Consider the following 22,500-nt stretch of genomic DNA (forward strand, 5'->3'; position numbering starts at 1 on the left):
TGTGTGTGTATACATACACACATGCATACATACATACATACAAAAATAGAAATAAATGTCATAAACTGATATAATCAATCGAAAGTCCTTGGTCCGACGAGACATTAGAGAAGTTTCAATTCTCGATTAATTCTCGGTCATTTGAGACAAATCCCTGTCCCGTTTACCTCCTATTAACGAAAAACATGAAAGAAAAAGAGTAGGAAGAGTAAATAAGAGAATAAGAACGAATTTGCAACAAAACAGAAGCGAGCAAGAGAGAGAGGAGAGAGAGAGAGAGAGAGAGAGGAGAGAGAGAGAGAGAGAGAGAGAGAAGAGTATACAGGTGAGCCAGCGTTTATGTGTTCAGGTAGTTCCCCTTGCTAATTAACCTTGGTGGGGTCGGGGGACACAGAGAGAGAGAGAGAGAGAGCGAGAGATGAGAGGAGAGGGCGGGGGGGAGGGGGGGAGGCAAGGGGGGGGGGGGTCATTTTGACGTTTCCCACAGACCACCGAATTACGGAAGAACGCTAATTGGCTGGTAATGTGGCACCGGCGGAAACTAATTCACGTTAACTGGTGGGCCATTAAAAATTAGCCTCTGATGCCGTGCCCCAGCCATTTTCGGGGACTGGGAGGGCAAAAGAAGCAAGCGCCTCCCTTGTATCGAGGTTGGGGGAATTTGGTGGGGAAGGAAGGGATGGAAGGGGAAGAGAGAGGAGGGGAGGGGTTTAGGGTGGGGAGAGAGTAATAATAATAATAATAACAATATGATACAGTGGCTAAAAATATTTAGTTTTGAAGCGTTATGATAATAATAATAAGACAAGGGATATAATACAATGCTCTAGCATTTATCAAGTATAATTAATAATGCAAGGGATAAAAGTACAATGCCCTAGCATTTTTGAAGTATAATAATAATAATAATATAATAATAATAATAATAATAATAATAATACAATGGATAAAAATATTCAGTGTTTTGAAGCATAATAATAATAATGATGATAATAATAATAATAAGAATAAAAATAATAATAATAATAATAATAATAATAATAATAATAACAATAATAATACAAGTCTGCAAACCATAAGTAAATGTTCTCCACTGGATGTTGAATACTGCCACGTTCATCCCGGCAAGAAAAAAAAAAAAAAAAAAAAAAAAAAACAAAAAAAAAAAAAAAAAAAAACCTGACCCGTCGGAAAAAAATACAAGAAAAGTTGGATGTGTTTTTCCAAGATAAATTTCAATTGAGCCAGTGTTAGATTCCAGGTTTTTTTTCATTTTTTTTTAGTCACTTATTCTTTCGTTTTCTCTCTTTGCCTTTCTCTCTGTATTTTATTCGTTTTATTCCAAGTCCTTTTTATTCTTTCCTTTTTATTCTTTTATTGTTCCTTTGGCTTTTTTTTATTTAGTTTTATTATTCCTTATCCTTGTGACACCTCTTATTCTCTCTCTCTCTCTCTCTCTCTCTCTCCTCTCTCTCTACTCCTTTAACTGAATATTTCCGTTTTTAGCGATGCAAATATAGTTCATTGATTTATCCTCTTAACTTTAATCAAATAATTCCTCTCGTTAATACAAAAATTCAACACCTCTCTCTCTCTCTCTCTCTCTCTCTCTCTCTCTCTCTCTCTCTCTCATAATTAGTGTTTGTGATTCGAATGATATTTTGTTAACTCTAATTCAAGTGGGGTCTTTTAATTATAGTAATAAATCTTGCGCGTAATACTATATAATATATATATATAGATATATATGGATTTATTGACTCATTCTCCCAAATGTTACCCATACCATCTTCTTATCAACTGAACATCCAATCGTGAACCCAAGATATCGTGGTATATAAATGTTATTCATATCTGCGAGAAGATAAGAGGAAACTTTATCATCCTATAACAGGACATCCCGAAGGAGGAAGAATGAAATGAAAGATGGATAAAAGAAGGATATGGGGAAATTGGGGGGGAGGGGAGGGGAGGGGTAGTGGAGTGGGGTAGGGTGGGTGAGGGAGAGGGAGAGAGAGGGAGGAGGAATAGCTCAGCAGCAGCTGCTGCTGCTGCCGTGAAGTTCAAAGTTTTTTAATTTGCAGATCCTTGTTCTCGCTTCATCCTCGTCCTCCTCCTCCTCCTCCCCCCTCCTCCTCCTCCTCCTCCTCCTCCTTTTTTTTTTCCTGGTCCTCCTTCCAGGTAGGAGGTCGACATCTCGGAGAGACGCCCATTTGTGAATTCATAGGTTCCTCATTTTCTTTGGACATTCGCTATTGTGAGGAACACCATTTCCCTCAATCGAGATGTGATGGAGAGAAGAGAATATACCAAAAGACATTATTATTATTATTGTTATTATTATTATTATTATTATTATTCATTATTATTATTATTATTATCATCCAGAGGGGAACCCTATCATATGGAACTAGCCCACCATAGGGCCACTGACTTGAAATCCAAACTTCCAAAGAATAGTATGTTGTTTTTCGAAAAAAAGAAAAAGAAGGTAATGGATAATGTAGGAAGAGGATATTAGTTATTAAAAAAAAACAGGTACATAAATAAATAAATAAATAAAAATGTAAGTAAATTATAGAATACAAAGAAAGTTCTATTAGGGATTCAACAGTACCTTTAGTGTCCAGAAACAACGGAGTATCAGTGACAGAATCCTATGGATTTGCTAGAGTACCTTTATCGTTGCATCTCCATCGTTCCCACTCGGGGAATCCTCAGCCCTAAAGAAGATAGTTCCAGACGTTTCCAGGTGGAAAACTCGGACTTCCAGGTATCCTCAAGTTCAATCCCCCAAATTCAGTCCCCTCTCATTTCCAATCCCCATTCCCGAATCCTCAAAATTCAACTCCTCCCATTCCCAGTCTCCCCATTCCCGAATCCTACCAATTTAGCCCCCTCCCTTTCCAAATCTCCCCCATACCCAATCCTACCAATTCAACTCCTTCCAAATCTCCCCCTACCCAATCCTACCAACAATTCAACCCCCTCCCTTTCCAAATCTCCCCCTACCCAATCCTACCAATTCAACCCCCTCCCTTTCCCAGTCCCCAGTTTTCTTTCCTGCAGATCCAGAAATGTCTGGGTCCGGCATCAGAGGTTAATTTTTAATGGCCCACCAGTTAACGTGAATTAGTTTCCGCCGTTGCCACATTACCAGCCAATTAGCGTTCTTCCGTAATTCGGTGGTCTGTGGGAAACGTCAAAATGGCCCCCACTCCCCGGTTTCACTTTTACTCCTTAGTTCTTGTTTTTGCTTCTTAAGTAATAAACTATTTCTCATAGATTAGTTAATGTTGCGCAGTTGGAATGTCACACATTCAGGCGAAGATGCGATGCGTTACTACACTACAACAATTCACTATTGTATTTTGATGATTTATCTATATATATCTTAACTATTTTGTGAAAATTATTGATAACTTATCTCTTCCTTCTTACTGTATTTCCCGTTATTTTCTGTTCATTCTTTTTAATCAACGCCATATTATTCTTTGGAGGCTTTTTGAATTTCAAGTCAGTGGCCCCAGTTGTGGGCTTGTTCCATATGTTTAGTGTTCATCTTAATAATAATAATAATAATAATAATAATAATAATAATAATAATAATAATAATAATAATAATAATACCTCCAAACTATTTAAAAAAAAATTCCCGTACCCAATTTTTACTCCTCTGCTTTCTTTGTCCTCAAATGAATAAAGTAAAAACAGCAATGTGACATTGTGTTCCCCTCTTAAACAATGCCTTCAGTCTACGTAAGCATATTTGCATATACTATATTTTACTGGACTCTTCATGTCCTAATCAGCGTTAAATTATTTACGGGCGGCAGGAAGAATTTATTATCCTACGCTCCAAAAGATACGTGATAAATTTCACTTCCTTTCTATTTCATTCAGTTTCGTGTCAAGCCAAAAATATTCAACATTTCGCACATTTCTCTTCACTAAATACAGCCTTTCCTTCCTGTTTGCCCTTGTATAATTTATTCTATACTTCTTTATTACCTTTTCGTAGCTAAGCTGCTTTCCATTGAGGTTGTAGAACACGAATAATTATAATAACAATGAAATAAAATGCTGCCTAATATCCCGCTTTTATTCAGCAAATGATGATCCACCGCTGGCGGCCATTAGCTGTTATTTCTCGCTCATTTCGCTCGTGTTTTGTCCACAAATGAAGCAGAATGACGCCTTTCTCCGGACACAATGCGCTTACATTACCGCATATTATTTTACACGGCTGCCAAGCGGCGGAGGCGAAAGACAGCCACGGGAAATATAATGAAGTCATTGTTGTCTATGTGAAGATTATGTCACGGCCGAGTATCACCCGAGTATGAATGGGGGCCTGGGGCAATTACGAGTGGAGGGAATGACCAGTTGTATGGGCTCAAAATAGCGAGAAGATTCGAGTTCGTCGTGCCAAAAGAATCAAGAAACTAGACGGGTTGCATCAGACATCGAAGCCCACTCTTACAACCTCTAAAAAGAGAGATACGAAGCTTCATTAATAAGCTCTAGATACAGACACAGGCAGACAGTTTTACAGCAGACAGACAGTTTTAAAACAGGCTGGTTTACAACAGACAATTTTTAAAACAGCAGTTTTAAAACTGATACTTTTGCAACAGACAGACAATTTTAAAAACAGAAAGACAGTTTTAAAATAGGCATATGGTTTTAAAAATGAAAAGCAGCTTTAGAATAGACAGACAGTTTTAAAAACAAACAGTAAGTTTTACAACAGACAGACAGTTTAAAAAAAGAAAGAAAGACAGTTTTAGAATAGACAGACAGGTTTAAAAACAGACATACAGTTTTACAGCATACAGACAGGTTTAAAAACAGAAAGGCAGTTTTAGAACAAACAAACAGTTTTAAAAACAGACAGAAAGTTTTGCAACAGGTAGGCAGTTTTAAAAACAGGCAGGCAATCATACAACAGGCAGACAGTTTTACAACAGGCAAATAGTTTTAAGAGAACGGTTTAAAACAGACAGGCAGTATCACAACAGGCAAATAGTTTTAAAAGACAGTTTTACAATAGGTAGTTTTAAAAACAGAAAGACAGTTTAAAAGCAGATAAACAACTTTAGAGCAGGCGGAGTTTTAAAAAGAGACAGGCAGTTTTAAAACAATAATTGTACTGCACCAGGAAACTTTTCATTTTCCCTCGAACTCCGGCCACACAAATCTTCATTCCAATCAGACAGTCTCAGCTATTTTCTTCCTTCCCTCTCCATCCTGAAATGTTGGCCAGCGTTATTGGTTCATTCCTCGTCGCCCGGCAATTAACCTCCATTATTATCGGACGGCAGACCATTCTCGGCCAATCAGCTTTCTTCTATCACGCGGTTAAGGCTCTTCCCAGGCAGCATTTGGTATGTTTACGCTTTCCAGCGATGAGAAATTAGTCATTTCAGAGGTTTCTGGTGTAGACCCCCGTGAAATATGGCCCCTGAGGGATGCTCATGAAATATGGACGCTTCTCAGTTACCTAACCTAATTATTACCGATTATACATTAGCAATAAATGTGTTATTTATTTATTATCCAATTATCGGATGATCGGGTTTCTGTGCCGTTTGGTTTGTGATAATTTGGCTAAAATTAAATTTTATGTACAGACAGAGTGAGTTGTTTATATATTTACCCCAAGGGTCAGAATACTGTAGATTATATTGTAGATATTTTACATCATAATATTTTACAACAAATATAATTTACATATTAAAGACCTTCTAAATAAGCCTTTGAACAAATAAAATCCACAGGCGTTTGGAAAATGTAAATATATATATATATTATATATTATATATATATATATATATATATATATATATATATATATATATATATATACTATATATAGTCAAAGGTAAATAAAAACATAAGAAATTCAAGTATCCCAGTTTATTCTCAGTCGTATAAATGATAAAGAACGAACCCATCTACACGTTTCTAGACTTATAACGAAAAAGCACAAATTGGTATGTAATGTGTCACAACCGGAAACCATAAGAGTATTGTGGACTACCCACTCCCCCCTTCCCCCACAAAAAAGAAAAAAAAAAAAACATTTAACCTACATTACCGGCGGGAAGTAAAATGGCATATTTTCGAGGAGAGAGAGAGAGAGAGAGAGAGAGAGAGAGAGAGAGAGAGTTTATGTAACAGTCGTTATCTCATGGAGCTAAACACTTTATACAAGAGAAATATTACAAATCTTTTGAATCGCATATCAAAACAGACTGTGACATTTCAAAGAACTCGAAGAAATCGTCAGTAAATTTACCCTCGTGTCTGGACAATGATTCTTTAAGTTTCTGGATAAATGAGAGAGAGAGAGAGAGAAAGAGAGAGAGAGAAAGGTGGAGCTGAGTTGGAGCAAATCCCTCATGGGAGGTTTCTATTTCTGGCTCATGATGTGAGTCTGGCTTGAAACGACTTTGCTTTATTCTCTCTCTCTCTCTCTCTCTCTCTCTCTCTCTCTCTCTCTAAGCAGATGATTTCTTCGGCAGTTCTTTGATGTGTCTTAATCCGTTTGGATGAGTTTATCATAAAGTTTCATATCATTAGTTTTAAATAAAATATCTAGCTCGATGTGATTTTTGTTACATACACACATACACACACACACAGAGACACACACACACACCACACACACACACACACACATATATATATATATATATATATATATATATATATATATGATATATTTTATATATATATATATATATATTATGTGTGTGTGTGTGTCTGTGTGTGTACATATATATGTATGTATATGTATATGCGTGTGTGTGTACTATATATATATATTATATTATATATATTAATATATATATCTATGTGTGTGTGTGTTGGGGGTGGTGGTGTGTGTGGTGTGTGGTGTGTGTGTGTGTGTGTGTGTATCACAAAAATCATGACAAGAAGTTTCAAGAATCTGATGAGTGCGGAACAGGAAACAGAGACAGACAGACAGACAGACAGACAGACAGACAGACAAACATGCAGAGCGAGGAAGAAATAATATATCGTAGCCCTAACAAAAAGAAAATAAAGAAAAAAGAGAGAGGAATTCTATCAAAACTCTCTCTCAGTTAATATGAATTCCGTCTCCTAATTTATTTTCGTTTGTTTATCCACCACTGTGCATTTTTCAACAGTTCTATATTTTATCATTCTCGGGTCCGTCTTGGAAGTTTTTTTTTTTTTTTTTTTTTGACTGATTTTTAAACATTTCCTCTTTCGTCTGTCATTTGCATTTATGCCTTAATTCACTTCTCTCTTTTTTTTTTTTTTATTCATTTTCCATGCTCTTAAAAATCACTGATTCCTTATGTCTAGGGAACTGACGAATATTCCAAGTTTTCATTCCCATTTTTATTCGTTTTCCACGCGTTTAAAAATGATTGATTCCTTTTACCTTGGAATTTGGGGGTATTCTAAGATTTGGGAATTTGCAAACGTACTCACACACGCATATGAGCGAGAGTATGCGTGCGCGCAACGTATTATGAATGCGCAAAGTACTACAATAACACGGTGAGTTTTAAATCGAATCACTGAAAATTACGATGAATTAATTATTGAAATTTTTTATCGATTATACAAATTATTCACGGGTAATGAATTACATCGGTATCGTAATCAATGTGAGGTCTTCACATTATTATTATTATCATTATTATTATTACTATTATTATTATTCTTTGCGCTTTTCATAATAAGGTCGCGCGTTCTCCGATTCTGGTAGTAAGTGATCAGGTCGATATTCTTGGTGTCGTCGGTCGGGGATACATTCGGAAATAATTTTCTTAACGGAGTCCTCTTCTTCACGGTAATGGGAACTCATGAAGGTTTTGTAATACAGCTTGTAACTATCCTGGGGGCGGGACTGCGGGCTCTCACTACCGTACCATTTCTCCACGGCTATACTGACTTCTCTGCTTATTAATTTATTCGAATACCCGTTATTTACGAGTACTTGGGAGGCGCGGTCGAGTTCCTGATGAGTGTCCTGCCAGGTCGAGCAGTGGGAGAGGGCTCTCCTGACGAAAGCCCTGACGGTCGTGCTTTTGAATCTGGCGGGTCACTCGCTGTCACCGTTGAGGCAAAGTCCTAGGTTGGTTTACTTTGTGTAGACAGAAGTACGGAGGCCGTCTTCCGTCTTACTCACAAAGACGTCGAGGAAGGGGAGCCGATCGTCGGTGCTGTATTCAATCGTGATGTTCAGCTCGCTGTACCTCGGCGTCGACTTGAACAAAGATGTCGTCGATATAACGTCCATATCTGCGGGGTTGCTGCATCCTGGCGAAGACTCGTTCCTCCACGGTGCCCATATAAAAGTTAGCGAAGAGTACCCCCAGTGGGAAGCCCATCTTTGAACCCCTACATACCGAGTCGGTACAGCCTGCAGTCGTCAGTAGAATTCCTAGAAGTCATCAAGGACGCCCCTGGCACTGGGATTATCGCCCTGCTGGACGTGGAGTCCCTGTTTACGAACGTGCCTGTCGATGAAACCATTGACACCATCCTTCAGCGTGTCTACAGGAGTCAGTCGACGGCGCCCCTCAACATACCCAAAGCCTCGCTCCGTACGCTGCTGGAGATATGCACCAAGAAGGCCTCTTTCTCCACCCACCGTGGCCAGATGTACCGCCAGAGGGACGGAGTAGCAATGGACTCCCCACTTGGGGTACCCTTCGCTAACTTTTACATGGGCATCGTGGAGGAACGAGTCTTCGCCAGCATGCAGCAACACCGCAGATATGGACGTTATATCGACTTTGATGACTATGGTATCGTAGTATATCTGTAAAATTCAAATATATACACCAATTTTGACTCTGTATTTGATCATGACCTCTATAGGAGCTCTACTAGCCTATTTAAGTAGCACGGAAAAAGCCGCTATTCGGAAAATAGAGAAGAATCTCTACAAGTGTAACGCTGCTGAAGTAGCCATTACTTTTTACTAAAGTATTATTATCTTTATTATTATCAACTGTCCTTAGTATTCTGGTTCTTAATTTCCTCATTTTTCATTGTTCCTTTTTATTATTATTATTATTATTATTATTATTATTATTATTATTATTATTATTATTATTATTATTATTATTATCAATTGCCCTTTTACTTTAGTTCTTGATTTCACCTTTTCCCATTTCCTAATTTCTATCTCTTTAGCGAATAAAAAATTCGTAATCATACCTTTCATCCTTAGACGTTATCTTTATCGTTTTATCCTATTTTTTCCTGATATTCTATTCCCCTCCGATCGTTCAACTCGCTCATTTTTTTCTATTACCCTTTACTAATCATCCGTTTTGCGTGTTTTATATTCTCTCTCTCTCTCTCTCTCTCTCTCTCTCTCTCTCTCTCTCTCTCTTCCTTCCACGTTCCGTTTTTGTCATCCTGGAATTATCTCACCTCTTTTACATATCACTTTTTTATCACTTCGATTTTTCACTTTATTTCTTAATCCATCTAATCATTAATTTTTTTTTTTTTTTTTTATCCATCTTCCCCCGTTCTTGTATTTTTCTTATATTTTTTTTCTTCATCCTGTTTAATGTCAATTGCTCGACAGTTTCCCAATTTCCTTCTCCCCTCTTCCCTATTTACTCTTTCTTGCCTTACCCCATCCTCCCTTCCTCCCCATTCCTTCCTCCTTCCTCCATCTTCCGCCTTTCCATTTTCCTCTATTTTTTTTTTCTTAACTTTTAACTCCTGGTCCTTATCCTTTTTTTTTTCTTTTTTTTTCTCTTTTCTAACTTTTGGCTCTGTCGTTTCCACCATCCCTCGGCATTTTCCTTTTTTCACAACTACTCTCTCTTTTGGTATGTCGTGTTCACCATTCCCTCGGATTTTCTCACCTCTCTCGTTTTTCTGGTTTCTGTATTCATCTTTTGCTTGGGTCAGTCTCTCTCTCTCTCTCTCTCTCTCTCTCTCTCTCTCTCTCTCTCTCTCTCTCTCTCTCTATCTCTATATATATATATATATATATATATATATATATATATATATATATATATATATATATATATATATATTCTGTTAAATTTCTGGTTTATCTTTTGCAGGGGTCAGTCCGTTCTACAGAAGATTCTCTCTCTCTCTCTCTCTCTCTCTCTCTCTCTATCTATATATATATATATATATACATATGTCTGTGTTTTCTTCGTCTAATTCGTACTTCAATTAAATTACTATATTCGTTTCTTACTCAGACCTCCTCTTGTCAACGGCATTAGCTTCTCTCTCTCTCTCTCTCTCTCTCTCTCTCTCTCTCTCTCTCTCTCTCTCTCTCTCCACCAAATTGCCAGGAAGAAGAGAAAATGAGAAAGGAAGCTCCACAAATTTGCATATCTTTGCAAAATAACCTGAGTGGTTCTGGCGACCCAGAAATAACAGTAATTCGGACTGAATCACCTAAAAAAAAAAAATAAACTTCTCGAGAATTACTTGTTATAATATTGTTATGTTTGGGATAATTGGGTTCGTTTTATACGGCTAATAACCCATTTCATTTTTCTTAAAGGTAGAAATATAATTAGATTCTGCGGGGAGAGTATAACATTCTTTTTCTTAAAGGTAGAAATATAATTAGATTCTGTGGGGAAAGTATAAAATTCTTTTTCTTAAAAGTAGAAATATAATTAGATTCTGTGTGGAAAGTATACAATTCTTTTTCTTAAAGGTAGAAATATAAATAGATGTTGTGGGAAAAGTATAAAATCTTTTTTTTATTATTGTAGAAATATAATTAGGAGGTACATAATTCGATTCTTTGGGAAAGTTATAAAACAATTTTTTTTCATTAAGGTTGAAATTTAATTAGGAAGTAGAAATATAATTAGATTCTGTGGGAAAAGTATAAAACCATTTCTTTTTTTATTAAGGTAGAAATATAATTAGATTATGTGGGAAAAGTATAAAATCATTTTCTTCATTAAAGTAGAAATATAATTAGATTCTGTGGGAAATGTATAAAATCATTTTTTGCTTAAAGGTAGAAATGTAATCAGATTCTGTGGGAAAGTTATAAAGGCCTTTTTTTAATAAAATAGAAATATAATTAGAATATGTGGGAAAGATATAAAACACTTTCTTTTTCATTAAGTTATAAAAATAATTAGATTTTGTAGGAAAGGTATAAAATCTTATAACGATAGAAATAAAATTAGATTTTGTGGGAAAGGTATAAAAATTTTTTTATTAAGGTAGAAATAAAATTAGATCCTTTGGGTATAAAATCTTTTTTTATTAACGTAGAAATATTATCAGAGTCTGTGGGAAAGGTATAGAATCTTATTTTCATTAAGGTAGAAATAAATTTAGATTATGTGGGGAAGGTATAAAATCATTTGTTTAAGGTACAAATATAACAGAATCTGTGGGAAAGGTATAAAATAATTTTTATAAAGATAGAAATATAATTACATTCTGTGAGAAAGGTATAAAATTATGTTTTTCATAGAAGTACAAGCATGATTGGATTCTCTGGGAGAGGCATAAAATCTTTTTTTCAATAAGGTAGAAATATAATTTAGACTGTGCAAAGGTATAAAATTCTTTTTATATATGTATAGGTAGAAGTATACTAATTAGCTGCCGTGGGAAAGGTATAAAATCTTCTTTTTGTAAAGTTAGAAATGAAATTAGATTCTGTGGGAAAGGCATAAAACTATTTTTTTATAAAGGTAAAAGTATAATTAGATTCTGTTGCTAAGGTACAAATTCATTTTTATAAAGGTAAAAATATAATTAGATTCTGCGGGAAAGATGTAAAGAATCGTTATATGTTTACCTTTTTAAAAAATAATAAAGGTAAACATATAACGACTCTAATGCTCATAATTCTTTTCCTACGAAGAGAGTGAAAGCGATTGATGTTCTTTACAGACAATAAAAAGATTCCCCCTCCCCCCAAAATCACGCCCATCTCCCCTCCCCCCACCACCCACAGATAAAGTAAGTCCGTGAGTTAGAGAAAATTCATATAAAGGACCATTACAGATAATACACACACACACATATATGTACGAATGTATGTATATATATATATATATATATATATATATATATATATATATATATATATATATATCTATCTATATATATATCTATATATATATATATTATATATATGTGTGTGTGTATGTAAACAGAAAACAAGATCTGTAATCCACTAGAGGGGTAATAACTCCACGTGTACTTTAAATTAAACCTCTCTACGTTAATGAAACCAATCCGGATAGTTCCTAGGCTCAATACAAATCTCTGTGAATCACTTTTTGTCCTCTCTCTCTCTCTCTCTCTCTCTCTCTCTCTCTCTCTCGTTATCGATATATATATATACACAGATATATATATATATATATATATATATATATATATATATATATCTATATATATATATATATATATATATATATATATATATATATAATAAATGTATATATGTGTGTGTGTATATATATATATGTATATATATATATATATATATATATATATATATGTCTGTATATATCTAATATGATATGTATTTATACATATATATGTTTATATATGTATGTACATATATAGTATATTATCTGTAATGATCCTGAGTTCAAGCCTGACTCATTCCTTGGTATGAATTTTCTCTAATTCACGAAATTACTGTGTCTGTGGGCAGGGGTTGGGGGTGGGTGATGGCATGATAGGGTGGGGAATGTTTTTATTGAAAAAAATCAATTGCTTTCACTTTCTCCACAAGAAAAATATGATGAGGCTAGAGTCATTATATTTCTACCTTTACAAAAAGAATATGAATTTACACCACTCCCACAGATATTAATTGTATTTCTACCTTTATGAAAAAAATGATTTTATACCTTTCATTCAGAATCTAATTATATTTATACCTTAATAAGAAAAAAATGTTACGTTTCATTCAGAATTTAATTACATTTCTACCTTAATGAAGAAAATTATTTCATACCTTTCATTCAGAACCTAATGATATTTATACCTTTATGAAAGAAATTAGTTTATACCTTTCATTCAGAATCTAATTATATTTCTACCCTTTTGAAAAAAAATTATATATGTGTAATATATCCAATATAAATATATATAAAATATACTATATATCTATATATATATAATATATATATATACTATATATATATATTATATATATATCTATATAAATACACATATATGTATGTGTTTAAAACATCACAGTAGATGCACGTGACTTCATTAAATAAGCGAATACCACAGGAAAAAATATCGAACATATTATTCGTACATATGAGAGATTTAGATCATCCTATTAACTGGAGTAAAGTAAGAGTCTTAATCCCATGTTATGACAGTTAAAAGGAGTACTATTGAATCTTGTTTCATCAAGTCAAATAATGGTAATGTTCTCAATTTAAGTCTTGGTTTATTTAAACTCGATGCCTTCATAATAAAAAAAGTTATAGATAAATATAAGCAACAAAATTAATATATTCAGTTTTTACATGTTTTGGACTGTACGGATACTTTGTAGTTTCTGTTAGAGTTAACTCTATGTTTAAGTTTGTGACCGTATGATATCCGATAATCCTGGGTTATCTCTTTGATTTTTACCCTTTTGACAATTAACCATCTGGTGCTCTTGATCTTTTTGTTTACCTGATAAGTCTCTTTCCAACTGTGATTCATTCGTTCCTTGACAATGTCTTAGTGGTATTCGTATATATTTGTATGTATATATATATATATATATATATATATATATATATATATATATATATATATATACATACCTTCATAAAAATAATGAACTTACACCACTACCACATGCTTTTAATTATGATTTCCCACATTTTATGAAAAAAGTTATTTTATACCTTTTATTGCTAATTATATTTTTTGATAACCTTTATAAATAATTATTCCTATACCTTTTCCCACTCAAACGCACACACACACACACACACACAGACACACACACACACACACCACACACATATATATATATATATATATATATCATAGTATATATATATATATATATATATATAAAATACAACTTCCCTATTTACACCTTTATATTATATTCTTAAATTGACATCATTCAAACAAGCAAAACTCAGTTAATAAACAGTATCAATATTTTCAAGTCATGTACTACATGAAATATTTAAACCTAAAACAAACAAAAATAGTTAGGTATTTTCCTCTGCTTTTTCTTCCTATTCCCTCCCTTGTCCCCCTACCTCCTTCTTCCTATCCTCCTCTCTTCCTATCCTCCTCTCTTCCCATCCTATCTTCTATTGAGTTTCGCTAACTCTATTTTCCGCCATCTTTCATTCCCTCCAAGTTTTATCTCTTCTCCCCAGTTATTCCTGTTTCTGGTCCATCCTTTTAGACTTGGTTTGACAATCAATTTGCCTGCTGAATAGAGAGAGAGAGAGAGAGAGAGAGAGAGAGAGAGAGAGAGAGAGAGAGAGAGAGAAGCAATGCACACATACATTACGAATTGTAAGAGGATTCAAGAAATGGGGGGATAAATAAATAAATCTAGAGAGAGAGAGAGAGAGAGAGAGAGAGAGAGAGAGAGAGAGAGAGAGAGAGATTAACATTTAATGTATACATACAATGAGAATTGTAAGACAACTCACGTAACGAAAATATATATATATTTTTTTATTATTTATAACTAGCAGTAAATATGACGAGAGAGAGAGAGAGAGAGAGAGAGAGAGAGAGAGAGAGAGAGAGAGAGGAGAGAGAGGGGATATTAATCCAATCATGCCTGAATCATTACAGGTCCAATACCCAAATTTAGGCAATAAATGATAAACATTATTCACAATCCAAATCATTGACGGTTTGTGTGACCATATCACATAACTGTGATATCGATTTGCATATTGATAATTACCCGACGAAGCACTTTAATCAATGAGTCAGTCAGTCATTTAATTATTAATGAGGTCGTTTTAATTGTATTGTCGTTTAGGCATTTTTATTTCTATTTATTTATTTATTTATTTTTTGCAATTGCGATATTAGAAACTTATATTTTTTATTGAACAAGGCATTACGTGGGTCTATCTCACTACGTCCTTCCCAGAACTATATATATATATATATATATATATATATATATATATATATATATATATATATATATTGGTTACTTTTGGAGAACTTTAAAATTCATTCTTTCATAATCATACTACTTTTCATTATTCCATAATCACAAAATAAAGAGGAAATACGCATACTCCTCAATCAAAATCGGCGGTAAATGGTTTTGACTGTTTCTGAAAGTAAATATGATATAAAGAAAAAGCTTAGATTTTTATAAAGCACAATCTCTCTCAGCATAACTTTCATAGAAAACGGAGTGACTCATTCCGCTTATCTCCCAGACGTCGTCGGGAGGATCCAGCGAGAAAGAGGACCAGGCGTCTTCATTTGGGTCTTAGGTCTTTTAGGTCTTGGGGTCTTTCAGACGTTAGGTCTTAAGTCCGGGTTAGGAAGTCTCTCTCTCTTTCTCTCTCTCTCTCTCTCCGGCTTGAAAACAAATGACGGCGGAGACGGGATAACCTTCTCGTAAAAGGTCCCTCCGCCGGAAAATTCCGGCTTCCCCTTCACGACGCCAGAACAATATTTCTGTCAGGTTAAAAACGCGGTTCGTGTGGGAGGCGTCGCTCTTTCTCAAGTATCTCATCTTTTCTCATCTTTTCTCGTCTTACTTCTCATCATTATCATCCATCAGCGGAATTCTGCTGTAAAAAGTGACGGTTGAGGTCTGGGGAGAGTCTCATAAGACGTGTATGGGGGACATAGAGGCCTCGTAAGGTTCAAATTTGCTTGATATACTTGGGAAGAAAAGGCTTTATCAACCTTTCATGACTTCACAATGGCGTGCATGTTTTATGCTAGTCTAGACTTATATTGATGCTGCATGTTTTATGTTATTCTAAACATGTTGATGCTGCATGTTTTATGCTATACTAAACATATGTTGATGTTGCATGTTTTATGTTATTCTAGACCTATGTTGAGGCTGCATGTTTTATGTTATTTTAGACTTATGTGGATGCTGCATGTTTTAAGCTATTGTAGACCTATGTTGATACTGCATGTTTTATGCTATTATAGACCTATGTTAATGCTGCATGTTTTATGCTAGTCTAGACTTATGTTGATGCTGCAAGTTTTATGCTATTCTAAACATAAGTTGATGCTGCATGTTTTATGCTATTCTAAACATATGTTTATGTTGCATGTTTTATGCTATTCTAGACCTATGTTGATGCTGCATTTTTTATGCTATTCTAAACATATGCTTATGTTGCACGTTTTATGCTATTCTAGACCTATGTTGAGGCTACATGTTTTATGCTTTTCTAGACCTATGTTGAGGCTACATGTTTTATGTTATTCTAGATCTACGTTGATGCTGCATGTTGTGTGCTATCAAAGGTTATGCTCTTCTAGACCTTTGTTGATGTTATCAAGGTATGAAAATCTTTGTGAATATTTTCATTTACACATCTGACTGACAATTTACATTTACATAATTTGCCTTTTATATAAAACTGATCTTGAAGTTGCCCAATACAAACCTTGCAACTTATCTGAGTTTGATTTCATTTGTAAATAACCACGATAAAATTAGCCTTATTTTTTATTCCATTCACATAGGACTCTTATACCACGGCGTACTGTAAGTGACAGCCTTCAGCCCACTTTTTTTTTTTTTTTTTTTTTTTTTTTACTAAATCACTCATTATTTTATGGCTGTTTTATTTCATTTTTTTCCAATTCTTCTTCTCTCTCCCATTCCTCTTTTTACTGTCTTTCTTGTGGTGCGTCCTATTCCCCGTTCGCTCAATAATTTCCCTACCGGTCCCCTCTCGTTAAATTTCATCTCTCTCTCTCTCTCTCTCTCTCTCTCTCTATAAGGATCTTTCAGAGAGCGCTTGGAAGATCTCTCTCTCTCTCTCTCTCTCCTTCTCCTCTCTCTCTCTCTCTCTGCTTTCTCTTTCTCTTCTCTCTCTCTATCCTCTCTCCTCTGCTCTTTACCAGGGGTATTTCAGACAACCTAAAAGAAGGAAAAGGATGTAAGTTCGACAAAAAATGCAAATATATGCACCTTGTAGCCATGAATCATAATCAAATAAATAACCAACCAAGTAATAAAATCCAAAATAAGAAAGAAACAAATAAAGAGAGAAAACAAGAATATCAGGTAAAAGAGAAAAACAAACCACCAATGAGATATGCAGAGGTGTCAGCAAAAAATTTCAAAGCATCAGCTCCGAAATTCTACTCAAGAGATAATAACTGTATTTATTATGCAAGAGGATATTGCAGAAAGGTAAAATTGGCAGAGGATTGCAGATTCAGACACAAAATGAATAATTATGATGAAGGAAAGATCAAATATTATGGAAAAGTTGGATTTTTTAATGTCAGAATTTCTGGAAATGAAAAAAAGAACAACATACCAGAACAGGAAAGAGACATGGGAAAATCCTTATTACTACCATTATTAAATGAAGGAGAAAACACGCAAACCATCATAGTGAATAATGCGCAGGGTTTAGTTACGAGTAACTCAAAAAGAAAAATAGGGTACTTAGACGAACTAGCCCAAAATGAAAAGAAAATAGATATAATGAATATAAGTGAAACCTGGTATTCCCAAGAGACTGGGAATGATGATCAAATAAAAGGGTTCCAAACTTATAGATCAGATAGAAAAAATAGGAATCAAGGGGGAACCGCAATATATGGAAAGACAAAAAACAAGGAAAAATATATGAGAAATATAGTAACTCAGAATGTGAAACCTAATAGCGGTAGAATTTGAATCTGAAAAATTGATGAACATAGTAATATATAGACCTCCTAATACTAAAGAGTTTGACTTAATAATTGAAAAATTGGATGATATATGTAGAAATCACAAGGACTGGACTATTCTCCTATCTGGTGACTTCAACTTTCCTTTCGTAGAATGGAAAGAACGAATAGGAGATTGTGGTTGTACTTATACATATAAAAAAGAGAGAAATAGTAGTGCAGAAGATAAGAGGCAATTTGAAAAGCTATTAGATATGCTACTAGAATACAACATTCAACAAATAAATCACCTGCCAACAAGAAAGGAAAATACTTTAGACCTAGTATTTGTGAACGAGATGAATTATGTTAAAGAAATAATAGTTTATAAGGCGAGTATTTCAGACCATAATGTCATAGAATTAACAGTTCATTCCAAAGCAAGTGGAAAATAGAGATAAGCAAGAAATGAAAAAGTGCGAAGGATATGGAAAATACAACTTCTACAGTAAAAATAAAAAATAAAATGGTCATTTAATTAATGAATAAAATTAAACAAAGATTGGGATAACATTTTCGTAAGTGATGACATAAGGGTAAATACGGAGATATTATATAAATATTGAGAAAATAGTGGATAAATATATACCGAAGAAGAAAAGTAAACATCATTCATGCATACCAAGAGACAGAAGGATCTTGTTCCAGAAAATCAGAAAGTGGAAAAAAGGTCTTGCAAAAGAAAAAAATGCATGGAAAGTTATAGAACTAAAAAGTAAGATAGAAAATGCAGAACAAAAGATTATACAATCAAAAGAAAATGAAAAACGGGACTTGGAAGAAAAAACCCTATTAAATATCAAGCAAAACCCCAAACTATTATACTCATATGCGAAGAAGATGAATAAAAGAAGAATAGAAATAGGCCCTCTGAGAATTGAAGGGAGATTAACGAATGAAAAAAAGGAAATTTGCAACATACTTGCAGAACGATATAAGAGAGAATTCACCCCTAGAATAGATAATGAAGATAATGATATAGAAGTAAGGGACGAAAATAGTGAATATTTAGCTGAAATAGAAATTAATGAAGCTGATATTGTTCAGGCAATTAATGAAATTAAAAATGGAGCTGCTGCAGGGCCGGATGGAGTCCCAGGTATTTTGTTAAAGAAAGTAGTTCATTCTATCGCAAAGCCACTTGCAATATTATTAAGACAAAGTGTAGATACAGGCAAGATTTATGATGAGCACAAATTAGCATATATCACCCCTACTTTCAAAAGTGGATCAAGACTAGAGGCAAGTAATTATAGGCCTGTGAGTCTAACATCAGTATTATGAAAGTGTATGAAAGGGTAATGAAGAAAAATATTATGAAACATTTAATAAAAAATAATTTGTTTTTAATATAGGACAACACGGTTTCGTACCCGGAAAAAGTACAAACCCAACTGTTAGTCCACCGTGAGAACATATTCAAAAATATGAAAAGCGGAAATGAAACAGATGTGGTTTATCTAGACTTTGCAAAAGCTTTTGACAAAGTAGACCATAATATATTAGCAAAGAAAATTAGAAAAACACAATACGTAGAATAAAGTAGGAAGATGGTTAAAAGAATTTTTACACAACAGAAAACAGATAGTTATTGCAAACAATGAGAAATCGGATGAAACCAAGGTAATATCCGGTGTGCCACAAGGTACGGTGCTAGCTGCAATATTGTTTGTTATTATGATTGAAGACATAGACAGTAATGTTAAGGATTCGGTAGTGAGTAGTTTCGCTGATGACACAAGAATAAGTAGAGAAATTACTTGTGATGAAGATAGGAACGTCTACAAAGAGACCTTAACAAAGTATATGATTGGGCAGAGGAAAATAGGATGGTATTTAACTCTGATAAATTTGAATCAATAAATTATGGAGACAGAGAAGGAAAGCTATATGCATATAGGGGACCTAATAATGAGACAATCACAAATAAGGAAGCAGTTAAAGACCTTGGTGTGATGATGAATAGGAACATGTTTATGCAATGATCAAATAGCAATTCTGTTGGCAAAATGTAAAGCAAAATGGGAATGTTGTTACGGCACTTCAAAACAAGAAAAGCTGAACACATGATTATGCTTTATAAAACATATGTTCGTAGTCCACTTGAATATTGCAATATGATATGGTACCCACACAATCAAAAGGATATTGCACAAATAGAGAGTGTACAAAGGTCCTTTACAGCTAGAATAGAAGAAGTTAAGGACCTAGACTACTGGGAAAGACTACAATCCTTAAAATTATATAGTCTAGAAAGGAGAAGAGAACGCTACATGATAATTCAGGCATGGAAACAGATAGAAGGAATAACAGAAAATATCATGGAACTAAAAATATCAGAAAGAGCAAGCAGAGGTAGATTAATAGTGCCCAAAACTATACCAGGAAAAATAAGGAAAGCACACAGGACATTAATCCACTACGCACCAGCATCGATAATGCAGCGTCTATTCAATGCGTTGCCAGCTCATCTGAGGAATATATCAGGAGTGAGCGTAGATGTGTTTAAGAATAAGCTCGACAAATATCTAAACTGCATCCCAGACCATCCAAGATTGGAAGATGCAAAATATACCGGAAGATGTACTAGCAACTCTCTGGTAGACATTAGAGGCGCCTCACACTGAGGGACCTGGGGCAACCCGAACGAACTGTAAGGTCTGTAAGGTAAGGTCTCTCTCTCCCTCTCTCTCTCTCTCTCTCCCTCTCTCTATCAAGGTCTTCTAGAATGCTCTTGGAAGATCTCTCTCTCTCTCTCTCTCTCTCTCTCTCTCTCTCTAAACAAAAGTAGAGCTGGACCCCAAAAGCCAAGATGGCGTCTCAGCCATTTTTCGTTTCATTAAGTGATTGGGAATGTTGACCCACGAGTTAGGGGCAGGTGGCGGGTTGGGGGTGCGGGCGGGGGATGTCCCATGTGTAAGGGGGAGGAAGGGGAGAGGGCGTGGGGAAGGGGGGGAAAGGTGGGATAGGGTCCTAATTGAATTAACTTCTCGTTTTCCATCCCCTTTTGTAGTGACGACCTTGTGTGGTAATTCACATCCGCTGTAGGGGTAACTGAAATGTGAAGCTTTGGACTGAATTACTTCCAATTCTTTGTTATTATTATTATGATCATTATTATTACTCAGGAGATAAACACTATTCATATGGAACAAGCCCACCATAGGGGCAACTGACTTTAAATTCAAGCTTCCAAAGATATATCATGGCCTACATTCTAAAGAAGTAAAAGAATGTAATAAGAAATACAGAAAGAGGACATCAGGTAAGTTAAGTAATTAATTAATAAATAAATGAAAATGTAAATAGACTGTTAATATATTAAGTTATTTGTATTAGGGTAGTAATGCATTGCATCTTCCCTGGAATTTCTGAAACTCCAATGGCACGACGGTGCAATGTGAGGAATAAAAGATATCTGGAACTGAGAAGTGTGAGGAATAAATAACCTCAGGAACTGTGAAATGTAATAAATGATCTCTGGAACCGAGAAATGTGAGGAATAAATGACATCTGGAACTGAGAAATGTAAAGATTACAAAACCTCTGGAACTGAGAAGGAATAAATGACATCTAGAACTGGGAAGTGTTATGAATAAAGGACATCTAGAACTGAGAAATGTGAGGAATTAATTACATATGGAACTGAGAAGTGTCAGGAATAAAGGGATTAATGATTTATCTCCTTAACCTTAGCACAAACTACATGTTTTGAAGGAACTTAGCTATAATTATTGTTAGAGTATCAAGGTATTAAAAGGGAATAAGACTCCTGATATGGACCTCTAGAATCTGCCAAACAAAAGCATACTACTATTTCACCAGCGATTCTGCTGACCAACTTATTACTCAGTCGTTATGTGTATTACAGTGGAACTGAAAATGCATTCTGTATTCTGCAGCAAATCGAGTGGAAAATATATTAATGTATTAATATACTTTTCCTGTCTATTGTGTTGTAAAATAAATGAGCCTGAAGGAAAGGATTATTCTCTCTCTCTCTCTCTCTCTCTCTCTCTCTCTCTCTCTCTCTCTCTCTCACTTTTATCCTAATTTAGGTCACAACACAATTTCTTACAGTTCATTCACCTTAGCTCCAGATATTCAATGTTCATCGGTAAATAAAATAAAAATATCGGAAAATAAATGCGACAGAAAACATGTCAGTAAATCAATGATAAAAGATCAGGTTGAATAGGTATATTGGAAAGTACAGGGTTTGTTGCTGGTTCAAAAGATTTCGTTAAATTATGTCTTTCCTAAATTTAGTTTCTTATTTTTTCTATCACGTTTCATGATTAATGTTTATCTGTGTTGTTTTATTATCCTTCTTCATCCTATTTATTAAATTTATCAATTTCTGTAGCTGTGTTTATTTTTTCTATTGTCTTACGATTAATCTATCTTCTGTTAAATATAATATTCTTATCATTGATTTATTCATTTATTTACCCACTAATTTACGCATGGACGCCCTTTGAAGGCCTCGTTCTCTCTCTCTCTCTCTCTCTCTCTCTCTCTCTCTCTCTCTCTCTCTCTCTCTCTCTCTCTCTCTCTCTCTCATTAATAGAATATTCTACA

This window comes from Macrobrachium nipponense, chromosome 45, assembly GCF_015104395.2.
Source record: "Macrobrachium nipponense isolate FS-2020 chromosome 45, ASM1510439v2, whole genome shotgun sequence".
NCBI lineage: Eukaryota > Metazoa > Arthropoda > Malacostraca > Decapoda > Palaemonidae > Macrobrachium > Macrobrachium nipponense.